We start from the raw sequence: 18,501 nt of genomic DNA, 5'->3' as shown, positions 1-18,501 counted from the left end.
TCCAGTCCTAAATAAAGTCCTTTCACTGGGAAGGGACCAAACACAAGGCATCAGGACCACCCTGATGACCCTAGTGACTTGGTCCTCTGCAAAGACCCTATCTCCAAACCAGGCCACATTCACAGGCCCTGGGTGTTGGGTCCTCAATGTCCTGGGGTGGAGGTCACAACTGAGCCCACACACTGGACACCCAGCTCTGGTGGCCTTTCTGTCCTCCCAGTTCCTTTCCAACGAGCTGGGACAAAGGCTGACTGGGCTCCGCTCAGGTCCCGTGAAGGCATGGCCTTCTGGAACCCCGGCCCACCGCCTCTGCTGACCAGCTTGGAGGAGGCCTTCAGTCGATCCACCATCGACCACTCAACCATGGTTTGGAAAGAAATGCCACCACATTTTCTGTTCTCTTCTACTCTCCTCCACCAGTCATCTCCTACCTGGTTCTCTTGACGGTGTTGCTTTTGTTTCTTGTTTTTGTTCTAGTTTATAAAATGCATGCTCCTTGATATACTGAGAAATCTTGAAGATCTAAAGACAATTTTTAAAAAAACATCCCTAATTATGATTTCTAAAAATAGCATTTTGATCAAATGTATTTCCAGACTATATTTAAAAATCCAGTCTTAGTCGTACCAACAGCTTTGCATTGTGCTGTTTTCACTTAATATTATACTCAGCGGACAATGTGGTTCAAGGAAAGAATGACCCAGCTGGGTATCTTTCTATAAAAGATTATGTGGTTTTTCAAAAAGCAAATTAACAATTTTCTTCAGGTACACTGTGTGCAATGGTGCTCAGGGCAAGGCAAAAACAAATCTTGGGGTTCCCTGGGACGGGCTCCCAGAGCCCATCCGGTGACAGAGTACCAATGGCTTCCGGCCACAACCCTGTCTACATGGCCACTCTCTGCAGGCTTCTCGGAACTTCGTTCCCACAACAGGCTGGTGACACAGGGGTGCTGATGTGTCCCCAGAAGTTTACGTGGGGGAACAATTCCCGAATTCATGCTACTGTGTATGGAGCTGGGGCCTTTGGGAGGTACTGGGTGATGAGGTCAGGAGAGCGGCCAGGAGGCCCTGGTGGCTGAGGCCCGAGGCCTGCCTGCTGTGAGGCCCTGCCATGCAGCGGTGCAGCGGGAAGGTCCTCGCCCCCTGCCAGCACCACGCGGTGGGACTTTTCAGGACTGTGAACTGTAAAGGACCCCGCCGTGGAATCTGGCTGTAGCAAAAACAGACTGAGACAAGGCCATGACGCAGAAGGCCGTGACAGTCCCTGGGTCCATCTCCTTTGAAGCAAGGTTGCCCGAATGCACGGGGTGAGCCCACAGGCCCCTCCTCTGAAGAGACACCCCTTCCTTGTCTTGCCAACAATTACGGCTCCCCTGTTCTCCAACACGCTGCTGGTGGCACTGCTTTGGTGAGACCTCATCCCCTGACCAGGAGTGATGGGCTGTCCTTTCTCGAGTCTAGCTTTGATCTTACTGCTTTACCATGGTTTGGGCCCGTAAGTCTCTCCACCAGATGGGATCCCAGGAAGGGTAGAGGCCACACACCCTCCACCTGTGTACTCCCAGGGCCAGCCCAGAGACTCCTCTGAACGAACTCAAGAGCATGTCTGTTCAAGAACATCTGCTGAGCAGTGCAGGCATTCTGCAGGTTCACCTGGAGCTGAGACCACGAAACAGGATCTAGCAGACGTATGCTTAGCGTGGTCCACAGGTACTAGGATGAAACTCAGAGCTACTCTTGTTCCAAAGCATAGCAGGGGAAATGGATTCTGAAATTGCAGCTGTCCGACTTACTGTGTGGCCTTAGACAAGTCACCTGAGCCCTCTGAACCTCAGTGAATGGACTGACAAACGAGGAACCGCGTCTGGGAGTGGTCGTGTGACGGAGCAGGCCGTGCTATGGAAGGGTTAGCACAGTGCCCAGCGCTTGGTCGACGCTTGGCCAGGTACCGCCAGAGCAGCGAGTAGAACAGAAAAGACACCTGTTCTGGTCATATTTCCATTTTCCTTAGCCCTCCAGAGTGTCCCTGGGAGGTTCTGGGTTTGTGAGCACATCACTTAACCACCATCACTGGGCCACACCCGGGAGCCTGGCTCCTCAAACGAAAAGCAGGGCCAGGTCCAGCAAGAGAAAGGCTCCGAGATCCCCTGCTCCCAATCTCAGCTCCCCACCTCCTGTGTGACCCTGGACTAGTCACTTACATTCTCTGTGCCTCAGTACTCCCCGTAAGCAGCGGCTGCAGTCTGCAGAGTAAGGGGCAGAAGGGGCCACCCGCGCTCACACTCCTTGCTTCTCTTTCCTTCCTCCCACCCACCATTCTGGTGTCACTGGAATCCAGACACTTCAGTTCCTGGGCTCCAAGAGGATTTTAAGTAAGATCTACATAAAGACTTCTGGCTTGAGCTCTGCTGTTTGTTTGGCGCGACTTCCTCGTACCGTTGGGCTTGTTTTTAATACTATCCAAAGAAGAAATGGAACGAGGCCCACTCTGCCCAACCTCGGGCGAGCGGGACAGTGCTGGTCTGTGGATCCGACTGGTGTGACGTGTGCCAGCCAGGACTTGGTGAAGACGCCCTGAAAGCAGCCGTGACGGCCTTCAGACCCCAGACTGCGCTGTGTGGGGGCGGGGCAGCAGTGGCCAGCGCCCCCTCCACCGCCCGGCACCAAGGACCTTCCAGGTGCTCTCCAACACCTGTGGACCGGGTCACCCCAAAATGACATGGAGCCAGGTCTTCACCGTTGATTCGGTGCAGCCTCACCTGGCAGAGGGGGCATGTCATCACCCGGGACTCAAGACACGTCCCCTTAGGCCTAGAGAATAAAAGGAAGATGGCTGAACTCCACTGGTGCCCAAGAGCGCCCACCACACCACCACCTGTGGAAGTCAAGGACTCTCCCAAGGCCAGGCCTCCACAACACGCAATTCCAGGTGACATCAGGCCATACTTCCTTGTCCACACTGTACATGTGGAAACACACGCTTCAGGGGAAGCAAAAGGTCCCAGCAGGTGACAGCGCTGTTCCCAGGGAAACTCACAGGGCCCTGCCTGGTGCGGAAGAAGGGCTTTGGAGTCTCAGGCCTGCAGGTGGAGAGCGGAGGCCCAGGGAATCGCGGGGCCTGTGAACTCCCTTGCATCTCATTCGATTCACTGGCCATTGGTGCAGCTACAGTGAGGGACAGAGTGCTGGCTTTGGGTGACACGGCTCCTGTCACCAGCTGGAGAGGGTAGCCGCCCTTGGGAACTGTTAGGGATGGACCCTGAGACCTTCAAGGATGAATGCGTTTTGAACAGTGGTCCTCCAACAGCGACCCCACATCTCGCAGGCTCCAAGACGGTGAGGTGAAGGTTAGGACTGGGGACTTGGGACATTTTAATGAAGACTGTTTCTGATGCCTTAGAGATGAGTCGCCACCGGAAGAGTCCAAACCTGCCGGCACTGAGTGGAGGCTCAGCTGGACAGGACGACAGAAAGCAGCCTCACCATCAGTGAGGTCGGCCAAGAGCTGCGGACAGAGCTGGCGGCACCATGGCCAGAACACGCTGCTTCTCCTCGGGTCTTGCGGCAGCTGACCATGCCACCAGGGCCCCTCTCGGAGGGATCACAGCTTTCTTCCCAGACCCCCAGACCTGCCTTGTATTTTCACTGAATGGGGGCCCCAACGGTGAGCCTCGTCTGAGGCTCAGTCCTGCTTCCTCCCTGCCTCTCCTAATTCCGCTCAGACACAGCAACCTCAGGGGAGCTGAGCCACCCGTCCCCCCTCAGGAGGCCAGCTCTGCTAGGCTCCTTGGAGACAGGGTGAGCAGGGAGGCCCTTCTGCTTCCGGGGTGGCGTGTGCATCCGGGCGATGTTCTGGCCAACATGATCATAATGATCGCCCTATAAGAGGTGGTGCCTGGAAGTTCAGGGGGAATTGAGAAAGGGGCTTATAGGTGTGGCCCTGGCTCATCTGGGATTCCCTCCTCATCTCCAGCTGCACCATGACTTTCTGGTGTCAGCCACCTACTCAGAGGTCCAGGGACAAGCTCTGGGCAGGTGGGAGGTGTGGCTGACTCTGAGGACCGCTTATCTCCTGACCCCTCCCATTTCTCTTCCAGGGCCTTGTGAGAAAAGGCAGGCTCCTTCCTCCTCCATTCCAAGGGTCCCTGGCCCTGACCTCTGCTCTCTCCTCCAGCAGCTCACTGTCCTCGGCCCTGCTTCCACCTTCCAGGCCCTGGATAAATGAAGCTCAAGGAGAGGAAAAAACAATATATCCCAGAATCTGGACCTTATATCATGGAGCTATGTATTGAAATCCTAGCCTGTTTCAGGATGGTCTCGGGGAGGAGAAAGGTTTTTCAATTTGAGCAAGACAAAAGAAGTAGAAAATATACAAAACTGTCAAATCAGGGCTTTGGAGATGGTCTTGCCTTTGAGTCCAATCAGCCACACTGCAGGGGAGCAGGCTCACAGGCCAGCAGGTGGGATCTGGTAGATGGGGCGCCGAGGAACCCTGCAGCCCACTCAGTGGAGAGGAACGGCATCTCTAGAGAAGGCTGGGTCCCCACCGGGGATCTGGGGAGGGAGACTGTCCTCTGTACCTGGGTCCTTCCACCCACTGTCACCCAGCAGTGAATACCCCTTGGGTGGAACCAGCACAGGACAATGCCCGCGGCCGCCCAGCAGCATGAGGACACCTCGGGGAATAGCTGGCAACTTTGGGGGCAGTCCTGTCAGGGCCAGTGGAGAAGCAGAATGGCCACATCTACGAGGTCCAGGTGGCCTCAGGAGCCCCAGGTAGAACTCCAGGCCACCAGTCCAGGATAGCGTTGGACTTGGAGCCCGGCACAAATCGTGGTTGGAACTGGCTGCACAAGGTGGTCCAGTCTCCACTGGAGGCAGGAGAGGAGGGCCGGGTCATGGGGCGGGGGGCAAGGGGCCGCTTTCATAGGAGGTGTCCAGCATTGCCGGTCCTCCGGAGGGGAGTCCAGCAGCCTGTTCCTTCCTGCAGCTCCTCACGGGTCGTCCTTGGAGCCCTAGCCCACACAGACTGACCCTGGCCTTCACCTGGGGTCAGGTGGGCCTCTGTCCATCCCTGCACGGGCGGGCTGGAGGCTTCGCAGGAGCTCAGGGTTACAGGAAGGTGGGCCTGAGTCCCAGGGCACTGCTCTGTGGCTGGGGTGAGCTAAAAGCAGGTTTGACTCTCTCTTCCCTCTGTCCACGCTCGGGCCAGGGCTGCTTCCCCTGCTCCCCATGGCTCCCCAGCTCCTGCCTCAGCACCGTCTCTTTCGTCAGCTCCACACCGCGGGGTTCTGCAGAGCCTCTCTCAGCGGCACGAGGTCAGTGTTTTCCGCTTGAGCCACAGGAACAGTTGGGTGCCTCGTGGGCCGCTGCCTCCCTAGTGGCCACTCTAACTGGAAGACGGTGGAGGGGGTATGCCAGGGAGTGTCACAGCCCAGCCCAGGTGATCAGCTTGATGAAGCCACCAACTTGGTCTTCTCATACTTCTCAGAGTCAGAAAGGCAGCGGGTGGCCCTGGAGAGCCGGGCCGATTTGGCATTGACTTCCCGGGCACAGAATTCACACCTGTGGCCTGTTAGTCAAAGCACTGACTATCCCTCATAGCATCCTCCTGTCCTGCCTTCTGTCTTGAGGGGCCTGCAGAGATGTCAAGAGACTGCAATCTGCCCTGCCTGGCAGGGCTTCCCCAGCGCAGTGCAAGTGAGATCACAGTGAAAGAAAAAAAGCCCGTTTTTCAGTTTGCTGGGTGGTTTGGAACCGTAATGCGAAAGGGTACTTTGTCTAAGGAAGTGGGGTTCAGATTCTGGCCTCCTGGGCAGGCCTGGCAGCCACACCTGGAGACAGTCGCAGGACTGGTGGAAAAGCAGACAGCCTGCTGATCTCTGGGACCGCTCTGTGCAGAACCCAGCACCAAGCCGGAACCCACCCAGAATAACCAGAAGCAAGGCCGCTGCAGCTCTCCGGGGGATGCAGAACAGAAGCATGGGGTCCCCTTCTGAGTCACACATCACAGGCTGCTTCCCTCCACCAGCTTCATCTTGGAAGCTCTGCAGACCCACCTGCCAACTCCTGGGCATAACAAATAAGAGCATGAACAGATTCACCCCAGAGGTATGCCAGGGAGTGTCACAGCCCAGCCCAGATGATCAGCTTGATGAAGCCACCAACTTGGTCTTCTCATACTTCTCAGAGTCAGAAAGGCAGCTGGGTGGCCCTGGAGAGCCGGGCCGATTTGGCATTGACTTCCCGGGCACAGAATTCACACCTGTGACCTGGGAATCAAAGCACTGGACTATCTCTTATAGCATCCTCCACCGGCACCCTGTGCAGAGGAGGGACAAACCAAGCCTTCCACCTGGCCAGGAGGCCTGACTGCTCTGAAACGCCACTGGAAGCCCCCGACTGGGTGGAGAATCTGCTCTCCCAGGGGCAGAGCTGACTGCCACTCTCTGGGCTTCAGTTTCAGAGAGGTGTGCCAGGGAGGCGGCTCCCGTCCCTCCTGCCTGCACAGTCTCTGCTTCAGCTGTGCCTGACAAGTCCCCAAGCCGGTCCTCCCTTCCAGACAGGGTCACAGACGACTTCTGCCAGGCTTGCTGGCTGCTGCTGGAGCCCCTAAGCACCCCCAGATGTCTACCATGATCACAGTAGGAAGGTGAAGCTTATTAAGGCAGGACCCCCACGGTGGTGGTCTCAGGGGGCTTTAGAGCTGTTTGTCTCCACGCTGGCCACTCCCATCCACCCACAAATACAACACAAATAAGCTTCAATAGGGGGTGGGGGACATGGACCTAAACATTCCCAAGAGCTAAAACAACACAAATATCTAAGCCCTTAATTAAAAGAAGATCAGATCCCGGTCCGTTTTATCCCGTCCTCGTGCTTCACACGTGGTTAAGTGTTTTCTAAGTTCCTGCTCAGGTCATGGCCACGGAAGGACACAGCCCCCTCGCCCCTCTTCCGTGCTCTCCCTCCTCCGGAGATGAAAGTCCCCATCTGCCCTGAAGTGGATGCACTTCCAGCACGGCGCACGGCTCTCTGCTTTACAAGCAGCCCTCGCACCTACCGGGCTGTTATTCGGACCCGAGGGCTCCCGGGGCTCGCCCACCGCGGCACGGCCTGGGAGTGCGTGGGCGGGATGTTTTATTTCACATCCTGACACTCCAAATTCTGCCCCCTCCTTGCCACCACGTGGCCTTGCCGATGAAAGGAGCTCCGTGGAGCCGTGCGTCACAGCCCTTGGAAACCAGGGGCAGCGCGCTGGAAGCACAAGCGCCAGGCCCGCCTGGGCACCGGGTGCGGCCGCGCTGGGTTGGAAGCCAGGCCCCCGAGCTGGCGCGCTGCAGGGCGGGGTGTCTCCACCTTGCCTGTCTCTCCAGTCCTTCCCGGAACTCTGGAGTCACCTGCGGCCGGCCCCGCCCTGCTTTTGTTTTGTTTTTTTCCTTTCTTTCTTTTAAAACATTGATACGAAATAAAGTGTCCTAATCTTTCTGGTTTTGCCTTTTAAAAATGCACCATGTCAGGAGGAAGAAAAAACAATTGTCAGCCCTGGCCACCTTTCCCTGGAGATTAAAAGGCACACTGGCCCTACGTGAAGTCCTACCTTCACCCTGCTTCTCGCATCTGACCTACTCTTCTTGACCTTAAGGAAGCAGTTCCCTCCTTCCCCCCTCATTCTGTATACTAAGCCAGGCGGACTCAGCACTTCCTGTCTACAAATCCAGGGGAAAACAAGACGGCCCCTAAAAACCAGCCATCTGGATTACAGAGCCGGCAGGTTGTTAGCCAGGAGGCTGGACCTGCACTCTGGGCATCCTGTTCTTTCTTGTGCTTTGACAATCATTGACATCATTGTGGCCTTCAGCACGTGAGGGCCATTACGCCAGAGCTGGTGGCTGCCTTGAACCCCTGTGTTACAACATCCAGCCCTTAACAAATAATATTGAATGTAAGAAGGGACCATGCATGGCCCTGTTAGCGAAGGTGACCAGGTGAGGGATGGATCTGCATCCTGAGGAAACCATCTACTCTGCCTTTTTCTTAGAAAATCAACTGCGAATGATGAATGTGACTGATGTTTCTACCCTTCGCATGATTCATATGCCAGAATACACAGCTAGACCCATGCATAGTTTTTAATCTGAGCTTGGAGAGAAGAGGGAGCTGCACCAAACTGAAGCTGCACAGCCCTCTGCTACTCCAGCTGCCCACCAGCCCATGAGCTGTAGCCCATGGGGTCAGAGCCCCAGAAATTGTTCTTCATGTCTTTGGAGGTTTTGAAACACTCCAGGCGAGAGGGAATCTGTCAATCAGAGCAAGGAAAAAGCAGCAGCAAAAAAGGCCAGCTCTGCACCCGATGCCTGCTGGAACACAGGCCAGGCAGAACCCTGGACATGGGGCACTGTTCCTGATTTAAATGGACTCACCGCAGTGAGGTGCCTAAGCTATGTCCAGCATGGATCTCCTTGCCTCTGCCAGTCTCCTTCCCCAGGAGCTAGGACTGCTCCTCTAGAGAGAAGTCTTCCCTTCTCCTTTCAGATCACTAGAAATTCTGCTACTATCGGCCCCAAAGCCTGTGGGCAGTTACCCTGGGGTAGCAGTCACACAGCACTGCGGGTCACACCTGGGTGGAGGTGCCTGCCCTTCACCACACTCTGCCTTGAAATGCTAGTTGTCTTACACGGTTAATTCTTGAGTTTCATTTGCAATTTGTTCTAAATAATTTAATTTGTGGCGATAAATATTCGGCCTTGTTTTCTAAAGTTGTTACTCATTAATCTGCACAAGAAACAACCAGGCTGAAGCACCTCAGGAAGGTAACCACACGATCCTACCATTACCTTAGTGAGTCAGACCCACTGGGAACAAACCAGAGTGCTCTCAGCAAGCTGGATCCCAGATCTGATTTCCTAACTTCTTAACTGCAAACGAGTACTCTGACCCTTAGACGCCATCTGCTTGAAATTTGGACAGGGGTTATGACAGTGCAAATATGAGAAATTTTACATTTCAACCTGAAAGATTTTGGGATCTCCCAAGTGCAGTCAAATTATACAAATGCAGGTTTCAATGAAAAGTACAACCAGCGTTGCTGTATAAAATCTAATTTTGTAAAACTAGAAAACTATTGCCAGAGTGCAACACGTGTTTAAGATCATAAGGTTAATCTCAGTCACCTAGCTCCTCTCTCTCAATTATGTGAACTCCTGTCTTCAAACAGCTCCAGACCATCTCCTGCTCTCCCTGCCCTGTCCTGACAGGTCTCTCCTTTCTCTATACCACTCCACACGGCTAAATACCAGGAGAACAAGAGCGGAGCAAAGCCTATGTTAAAGAGAAGTACATTACAAGATGTTGGATTCAATGGGCATTCATACCTAACAGGCCACAGACAAATGGATTGCAGAGATTTTTGGACCATTATATCAGCCTTATGATGTTATGGACGTTTTCAAGACGTATTTATGTAGAACACTCTAGTATAAGGTATGGTAAATATTGTGTTCAAATCATATTAGAAATAGCATCTGACATATTTGCAAGTTCTGAGTTGGTAAAAGGCACCACAAATAAGGATGTTTCTATCACTTTTTCCCTCCCAGGGTAGTTTAGAAAAATAAGATAAAAGGAAATGGGACTGGAATCTGGTTGACTAGAGGTGCCTGATGTGCTTTTCTCCACAAAAAAGGACCCAAGAAAGGGAGACCTAGAGCTACTCCCCCGGAGGGCTTGGGGCGGAGCACTGGGCACAGTGGGGTGTGGCAGCGGTGTCATGGAGCACGAGACGCCAACAGCCTTATGAAGAAGGGAACGAGGCACAGAGCATCCACCATCCCTTCTCCCCAGAGATCCCGAAAGCCAGGGCTTTCACCCAGTGGGAAAGCAGGGGCCCCAACAGGCCCAAAGCATCTGCTGCTGAGAGGTGTGCAGTCCTGTTGGGCAGATGCTGGGTCACTGTGCTGCAGCCCCACTCTGGACAGAGCCCAGAAGCACTGTGTCCTGCTTGTGCAGGCTCTTGCCACATGGTGCGTTTTGACACCCACCCGCCTGGAGTCCTGTGGAGCAGCCAGGCAGCAGACCCAAGGTCAGCCTGGCCCTGTGAACAGCCAGGTGGCTCAACCTCCCTCTCACACCACAGGAAACAGCCTGTAGTGCATTCTGAGTGGCTCAGTCCACAGGGAACCCCTGGGAAGTGGATGGGTGGTCCTATTCACCTCAGCCCTTAGGAAAGCTGGGGAGCCTGTCATGGGAAGGTCAACCCATCAATGTCCTAGGAAGCAGGCAATCCTACCCACTGTCCACAGGAAGCAACTAGGTAGCCTTGCCTGAGCTGCTTGGCTTTCTGACGTCCCAGAAGGCAAAGAGGAAACTCACCCAAAGCAGATTGGTACCCCCCATGGCTCTGTAAAGGCATTTGCATGGCCCTGGCACACTGACAGATACCCCACCAGGGCCCATCAGTGAGGCCCAGCTACCTTGTGGGTCTCACACGGTAATACCCAGCCACCCTCCCTACCTCACCAGTCATCCTCACCCACAGGGGCTCACTGCATTCACAGCCAGGCACACTATTCCCAGAGCTGCGAGTGAACCCATCCTACCTATGAGAGTTGCATCCCAGCTGGAGGAGCAATAACCACAAATGCCGACAGTCTAGGCCACACAGACAACCACAGACATCACCGATATTGATTACAGCCGGACCACTGTGAGAACGACTCTACTGCACTCCCCTTGAAGCACAGTCAACACAGCCTACACAACCTACCTCCTAGACACAAAGGCAGGAGTGTCTTCTACTACGAGAACCACCTTAGCAAACTGGCCGAGGCCAATGATCCACCAGATGTGCAAACATCAACGTAGAGACAGAAGAAGCATGGAAACAAGGTAATACGATGCCTCAAAAAAAAAGTAATTTTCTAACAACAGACAACTAAAGAAAAGGAATCCATGAACTTCCTTAAAAAGAATTCAAAATGATTGTAAGGAAATTCAGTGAGATATAAGAGAATACTGACAATTCAATGAGATTGGGAAAACAATGCATGACCCAAATGATAAGTTTGGCAAAGAGAGGGATCATAACAAACTACCAAATAGAAATCTTGGAGCTAAAAAACTCAAAAAATGAAACAAAAATGCAGGTAAAAGCCTCAACAACAGACAAATCAAGCATAAGAATTTACTAACTTGAAAAGAGGTCTTTTGAAATAAAGCTGTCAGACAGAAGAAAGAAACTTATGGAATGAAGGAAGCTTATGAAACAGACAGAATACCAAGAAGCAAACAAATATTTGCATTATAGGTACTCCAGAAGAAGAGAAGAAGGGGAAAGGCATTAAAAAAAAAAAAAAAAAAAAAAAAAAAAGCCTAGCCTACAAAATAACAGCTGAAAACATTCTAAATCTTGGACAAGATATGGACACCCAGATTCAGGAAACTCAAAGTACCCATGACAGATTCAACTAAAAAATACACTTTCCAAGGAACATATAATTGAACTGTCAGAAGTACAAAACAAAGAGAGAATTCTAAAAAGGGCAAGAGAAAAATTAGAATTCACATATAAAGGAATCCCTATGAGACTAACAGCAGACTTCTCAGCTGCAAGCTTACAAGCCAGGAGAAAATAGGATAATGCATTCAAAGTCCTAAAAGAAAAATTTGCCCACCAAGAATACTATGCCTGGCAAAACTATCCTTCAGAAATGAAAAGGAAAGTCATAACCAATGTCTATAGGAAATGCTTAAGCATCTTTAAAGATGCAAAAATAGATACTATCACTATGAAAATATCAAAAAGTACAAAACTCATTAGAGCAGATACACAAAACAAGGAAGAGAATCAAAACTTATCAATGTGGAAAACCATCAAATCACACACAGGAACAAGAGAAGAAAAGAGCGGAGGTCTTAAAAAAGAACGAGAAAAAATTTAAAATGACAAGAGTATGTATTTATTTATAAACAATAACCTTAAATGTAAATCCCTTGAATTCCTCAATTAAAAGATTTAAACTGACTGAATGGATTTTTTTTTAAAAAGACAATGATTTGCTCATCATAAGAAACTCACTTCACTATTAAAGACACACAGACTGAAAATGAAAGGATAGAAAAAGATTCACTATGCAAAGGGAAACCAAAAGCCAGCAGAAGTGACTATACCTCACATAAAACAGACTGCAAACATGAAATGTAAAAAGAGACAAGGAAGACCACAGTATAATGACAGAAGGATCAATTCAACAAAAAGAAATAACAATTGTAATACATATGCACACATCCCTAGAGCACTCAATTATATAAAGCAAACATTACTAAATCTAAAGGTAGAAATAGACTCCAAATACAGTAATAGCTAGGGACTTCAATTCCCCAATTTCATCAGTGGGTAAACCATCTAGACAAAAAAAAAAAAAAAAAAAAAAAAGAAATCAACAAAGAAACAATGGAGTTAAACTATACTACAGGTAAAATGGACCTAATAGATGTTTACAGAACATTTCATCCAACAGCTACAGAACAACTACTAATCAACTCATGCGACATTCTCCAGTACAGAGCACAGATCAGCATGCAAAAGACATCTCAACAAATTTTTAAATATCAGAATCATATCATGTATCTTCCATGGAATAAAATAAGAAATCAATAAGAGAAACTTTAGAAATTGTACAAATACGTGGAAATTGGTACATTCTTAAATGATCAATGATCAATGAAGAAATCAAAGGGACATTTTAAAATTTCTTGAAATAAATGAAAATGGAAGCATAACATACCAAAATCTTAGGGATAAAGAAAAAAAAAGAATACAAACAGAAAAGTTTATAGAAATAAATGCCTAGATCAAAAAAAAGACAAAAAAAAAAAAGTTTCAAATAAACAACCTAAAGATACAACTCAAGGCACTAGAAATATAAGAACAAACCAAACCTAAAATTAAAGTAAGAAATAACAAATATCAGAACAGAAATCAAACAGAGACTTTGAAGAATACCAAAGATAAGTGAAACAAAGAGTTGGCTTTTTAAAAGGAAGCAAAATCAACAAAATTTTAGTTAGACTGAGGAAAAAAAAAAAAGAGAGGAGGAGCAAATGAATAAAATCAGAAATAAAAAAGGAAACATTCAAATCCATACTACAAAAATGCAAAGGATGCAACAGGACTAAGTAAATGGCTTTCCTGTTGAATATGAATAAACTTTTAAAAGAGGACTAATATCGATTTTCTCAAATTCCCACCCACCCCCCCAAAAAAGAAAAAAGAAAAGAAAAGAAAGGGAAAGAACACGACAAAAATAATAAGACCCAACACCACCAAAACTGAACAGGAACAACCCTTCCAAATTCATTCTACAAGACCGACTAAAACCAGACAAGGACATTGAACTATAGAAAGGGACAAAGAAAACTACAAACCAACGCCTCTGATGAACACAGATGCAAAAATCTGCACCAAATACTGGCAAACTCAATTCACCAGCCCGTCCAAAAGATTATCCATCACCATCAAGTGGGGTTCACCCCGGGGTGCGAGGACGGGTCCACGTGTGAATCCAGAAATGTAACACATTCATCAACAGGATGAAGGCCCTAAACCATGGGATCATCCTAATGGAGGCAAAACATCCAACAAAATTTAACATGTCTTCATAATAACGAGACTCAAAAAGTTAGGTGTGGAAGGAATGTTCCTCCATAAAGGCTACAGATAATCCCACAGCCAGTATCATTCTGAAGGGGCAAAGGCTGAAGTCATTTCCATTGAGCTCTGGTACAAGACAAGATGTCCACTTCCACCACTCTATTCAAGAGTAGCGTAAGTCTTAAACAGAGCAGTAGTGTACAAGAAGTAAATAAAGGGTATCCAAATAAGAGAGGAGAAAGTCATACGATCCCTGTTTGCAGGGGACATGATTTCATATGTAAAAAGCCTAAGGACTCCACCCCAATCTGCTAAAACTGATAAACAAATTCAGTAAGGTTGCAGGATACATGATTGATGTATAAAAACCAGTAGCATTATTATACACCAAGAACGAAATCACTGAGAAAGAAATGAAAGCAATCCCATTCACAATAGCTACAAAGGAAATAAAATGCCTAGAAATAAATTTAACTGAGGAAGCAAGTGGTCTCTACAATGAAAATCACAAAACACTAATGAAAGAAGTTGAAGAGGACACACACACACACACACACACATACACACACACAACAGAAAGACATCATGCTCATGAACTGGAAGATTCAGTGTTGTTAAAATATCCATGCTGCTGGGCACAGTGGCACACACCTGTAATCCAGTGACTCAGGAGGCTGATGCAAGTGGATCTCCAGTTAGAGGCTAGCCTCAGCAAATTAGTGAGACCCTATTTCAAAAACCAAATAAAAAGGGCTGGGGTGAAGCTCAGTGGTAGAGCATCCCTGGGTTCACTTCCCAATACTGCAAAAAAATAAAAAATAAAAATGTAAAATGCCCATGCTACTCAAAGTAATCTATAGATTCAATGCAATTCCTAACAAATACCAATGACATTCTTCATAATCATAGGGGAAAAAAAACCCTCCTAAAGTTTGCATGGAAACACAGAAGACTCAAAATGGCGAACGTAATCCCAAACAACAGAGCAGAGCTGGAGGCATATATGCCTGAATGCGAGACTCACTCGAAGCTGTGGCACTGGTGTGAAAGCGAGAGACTGATGGGATGATGCAGAGCACCCGGAAACAAACCCGCATGTTTATAGCCAACTGATTTTTGACAGTCAGCAAGGACAAACATGGGACAAAGGACCATCTCCTCAATAATATTGGGAAAACTGGATATCCATATGCAGAAGAATGAAAGTAGATCCCTCTCAACATTTTAAAAAAATCAACTCAAAGCGATCCGAGTTATATAGAAGACCCAAAACTCGATAACTGCCATTCTGCCTGGAGTGAGATGAAATCTTAATGTCATCTTGATTTGCATTTCCTTGATTGCTAGAAAGGTTGACTATTTTTCCATATATTTATTGGTCATTTGTATTTCCACTTTTAAGAAGTGTCTGTTTAGTTCCTTTGTCCATTTGTTAATTGGGTTATTCTTTTGGTGTTAAATTTTTGAGTTCTTTATACATTCTAGATATTAATCTCCTGTCTGAAGGGCAGGTGGTAAAGATCTTTTTCCATTCTGTAGTGTCTCTCTTCATACTCCTAAATGTTTCCTTTGCTGTGCAGAGGTTTTATAATTTGATGCTGTCCTATTTAGTGATTCCTAGTTTTAAATCAGAATGACAATTATCAATAACAATAAATGCTGGTAGAGATGTGGGGGAAAAGGTACACACATACATTTTTCTTGGGACTGCAAATTAGCATGACCACCCTAGAAAACAATATGGAGACTCCTCAAAAGAGTAGGACTGGAACCGCCATATGACCCAGCTATCCCACTCCTTGGTATACATCCAGAGGATCTAAAATGAGCATACCATGCAGCCACACCAATACTTATAGCAGTGCAATACACAACATCCAAGTTATAGAACCAGTCTAGGTGCCCGTCAAAGGCAAACAGGAAAAAAAAAAAAAAAGGTATATCTACTACACAATGGAGTTTTACTCATTCATAAAGAAGAATGAAATCACCGCATTTGCTGGTAAATGGAGGGAACTGGAGAACATCATGTGAAGTGAAGGAAGCCAGACTCGGAAAGTCAGGGTTGAATGTTTCTCCCATATGCAGAAACTAGACCAAAATAAGGGGGAAAAGAAAAGTAAAAGAAAAAGGCCGGGGGGCATCTATGAAAACAGAAGAGAGACCAGCGGAGTAAAGGAAGCCGACTGAGGAGGAAGGAGCAGGGATAGGGAAAGGGAAGAATGGTGGAAGGAACCTTACCAAACTTTCCTATGTACATATGTGAGTATACTACAATGAATTTCGCCTTTATGTACATCCACAATGTACTAATTTAATGAACATAAATAAATAGAAGAAAGACCAGGACCTAAAGAAAAGGTAATGCGGAGAAGGACTGGGGACTGAATTGGAGCAAATGTGATTTCATGCTTGTATAATAATGTCAAAATGAGCCCCAACCAACTAGTCGTCTGGCAAGGGGTTCATATCCAGGACATTAAGGAGTGCAAGTAACTCAACGATAAAATGATGATGGTGATGGTGATGGTGAGGATGGTGATGGTGATAATGGTGATGATGGTGATGGTCATGATGGTGATGGTGATAATGGTGATGGTGAGGATGGTGATGGTGATGGTGATGGTGATAACGGTGATGGTGATAATGGTGATGGTGGTGATGGTGATAGTGGAGATGGTGAGGATGGTGATAATGGTAATGGTAAGGATGGTGATGGTGATGGTGATGGTGATGGTGATGGTGGTGATGGTGATGGTGATGGTGAGCTGATTTAAAAATGGGCAAATGACCTAAACAGACATTTCTATAAAAAAAAAAAAGTATAAATGGTAAACATGAAAAAACACTCAGTATCACTATTCATCACAGAAATGCCAATCAAAACCACATTGAGAGACCATCTTACCCCAGTTAGAATGGCTGTTATCAAAGAGACAAAAAATAGCAAGTGGTGGCAAGGATTCAGGGAAATCCAGCATTTCTAGTCGTACGAATTAGCACAGCTATTGTGGAAAGCAGCATGGAGGTTCCTCAAGAAGCCAGAAATAGAATTGCCATATAATCTAGCACTCCCACCACGGGGCAGATATCCAAAGGAAAAGAAATCAGAATGTCAAAGAGACGCCTGTACTTCACAGTGTGTTACAGCACTACTCGACATAGCCAATGTACGGGTGGAATCAAGCCAGTGTCCACTGAAGGATGAGCGGATGGAGAAAGCATGGTCCACATCCGTGGTAGAACATCACTCAGCTGTGAAAGTGAACGGCGTACTCACTCACAGCAACATGAATAGAACTGAAGGACGTTATGCTACGAGGGATGAGTTAGGTGTAGAAAGACCAACTCCACAGGTCCTCGTTTGTGTGCAAAGTTGGATGGTGGTTACCAGAAACTGGAGAGTGAGGGGGCAACGGGTGGAGAGGCAGCCACCAGGTATGGCGTTGCAGGGTGGAGGAGTGACTTCAGTGCTCTACAGGGTAACCATGACAGACATCGGTGGTATATAAAACATTTAAAAATGATATTTTCAAAATAGCTCTTAGAGAGGGTTGGAATGTTCCCAAGACAAAGAAGTAACATTGTTTGAGATGATGGATATGCCAGTTATTCTGATCTGATCATTATACTTGTATATATGTATCAAAGTATCACACCACACCCCATAAACATGCATGTACTACGTGTCAATTAAAGGTGAAAATACATTAAGAACATAAGAACTAGCTGAATTGGCGGTAACCCATTTGGAAAATTGTATACAGTTTTTATTGTTTTGATTCAAATTGTTTTTTTAAAGGTTTCAAAAAATATCAGTGATTTTGGACTAGTGGCATGATCTAAGGCAACAGATTTTGAAGTTGACTAATTTGAAAGCAATCATATTTTGAAACATATCTGTACTCATGCGTTGAATGCTACTGATATGGTGCATGTTCCGCTTTTAAGAAGAGATATGAGCTTAAAGTCCATCACAGTAAAGGTGGACACAGCTCTAGATACACAGTACACTGATTTTCCTTTTCATTGCCGAAACTCAGGCTAGTTAGATTAGTCATGTGTGAAACACTTTGGCATACACATGCACTGACGAGTGTGTATAAAAGTGGAGAAAGCCAAGAAGCATTCGTGGATTGTCTTAATGTCAATTCCTTGGTTGGGATATTGTAAGATGTTACTGCTGGGGGAAACTTGGCTGAAGGGCATTTGGGATTTTGCCTTATTGTTTCTCATGACTGCATATAAATCTATATTATCTCAAAATAATTGGTGGGGAAAGCAAGGAAGAGGCTAGTATAGTATACTGCCATTCGTTTTAAAAATACATGCATATTTGATCCCCGGCATTGCAAAAAAAAAAAAGCATATATATTATGTATCGGTGCACAGATGCGCGGTGGGGTTGTGGCTCAGTGGTAGAGTGCTTGCTTACATGTGTGAGGCACTGGGTTCAATTCTCAGCACCACATGAAAATAAATAAAATAAAGGCCCACTAACAACTAAAAAAAAAATATATATATATATATATATATATGTTTAAAAATGTACATGTGCAGAGAGATTCACATGTACGCATGTACACAGGGGCCAGACATATGCCTGTTCCTCTAAGGGTCACTGAGGCGCCACGGACAGGGATGGCCTCGGAGGAGCAGGGTGGAGGCCTGGGGTGGGAGCCACACGCCACTCCGCCTACCGAATCCCACGTTCCTGGCATTCCTCATTCAAAGCATGATTTTCACAAAGTCACAACAAAAACAGGTATTTCCAACAGAAAGCTGACCAAGCCAAACACAAAGCAGCGTGGCAGAGACTGAACGGGCGTCGAGCCCCGTGGAGAGCCG

General features: G+C 47.6%; 1 protein-coding gene across 1 annotated transcript in view; it reads right to left on the bottom strand.

Annotated features, from left to right (window-relative positions):
- Agpat4 (1-acylglycerol-3-phosphate O-acyltransferase 4) overlaps nucleotides 1-18,501 on the bottom strand; it is a 110,963-nt gene that overhangs the window by 58,261 nt on the left and 34,201 nt on the right. The window lies entirely within an intron of this gene.

This window comes from Sciurus carolinensis, chromosome 7 (assembly GCF_902686445.1).
Source record: "Sciurus carolinensis chromosome 7, mSciCar1.2, whole genome shotgun sequence".
Lineage (NCBI taxonomy): Eukaryota > Metazoa > Chordata > Mammalia > Rodentia > Sciuridae > Sciurus > Sciurus carolinensis.
The sequence above is the reverse complement of the archived record's forward strand: the minus strand, read 5'-3'. Positions and strand labels throughout refer to the sequence as shown.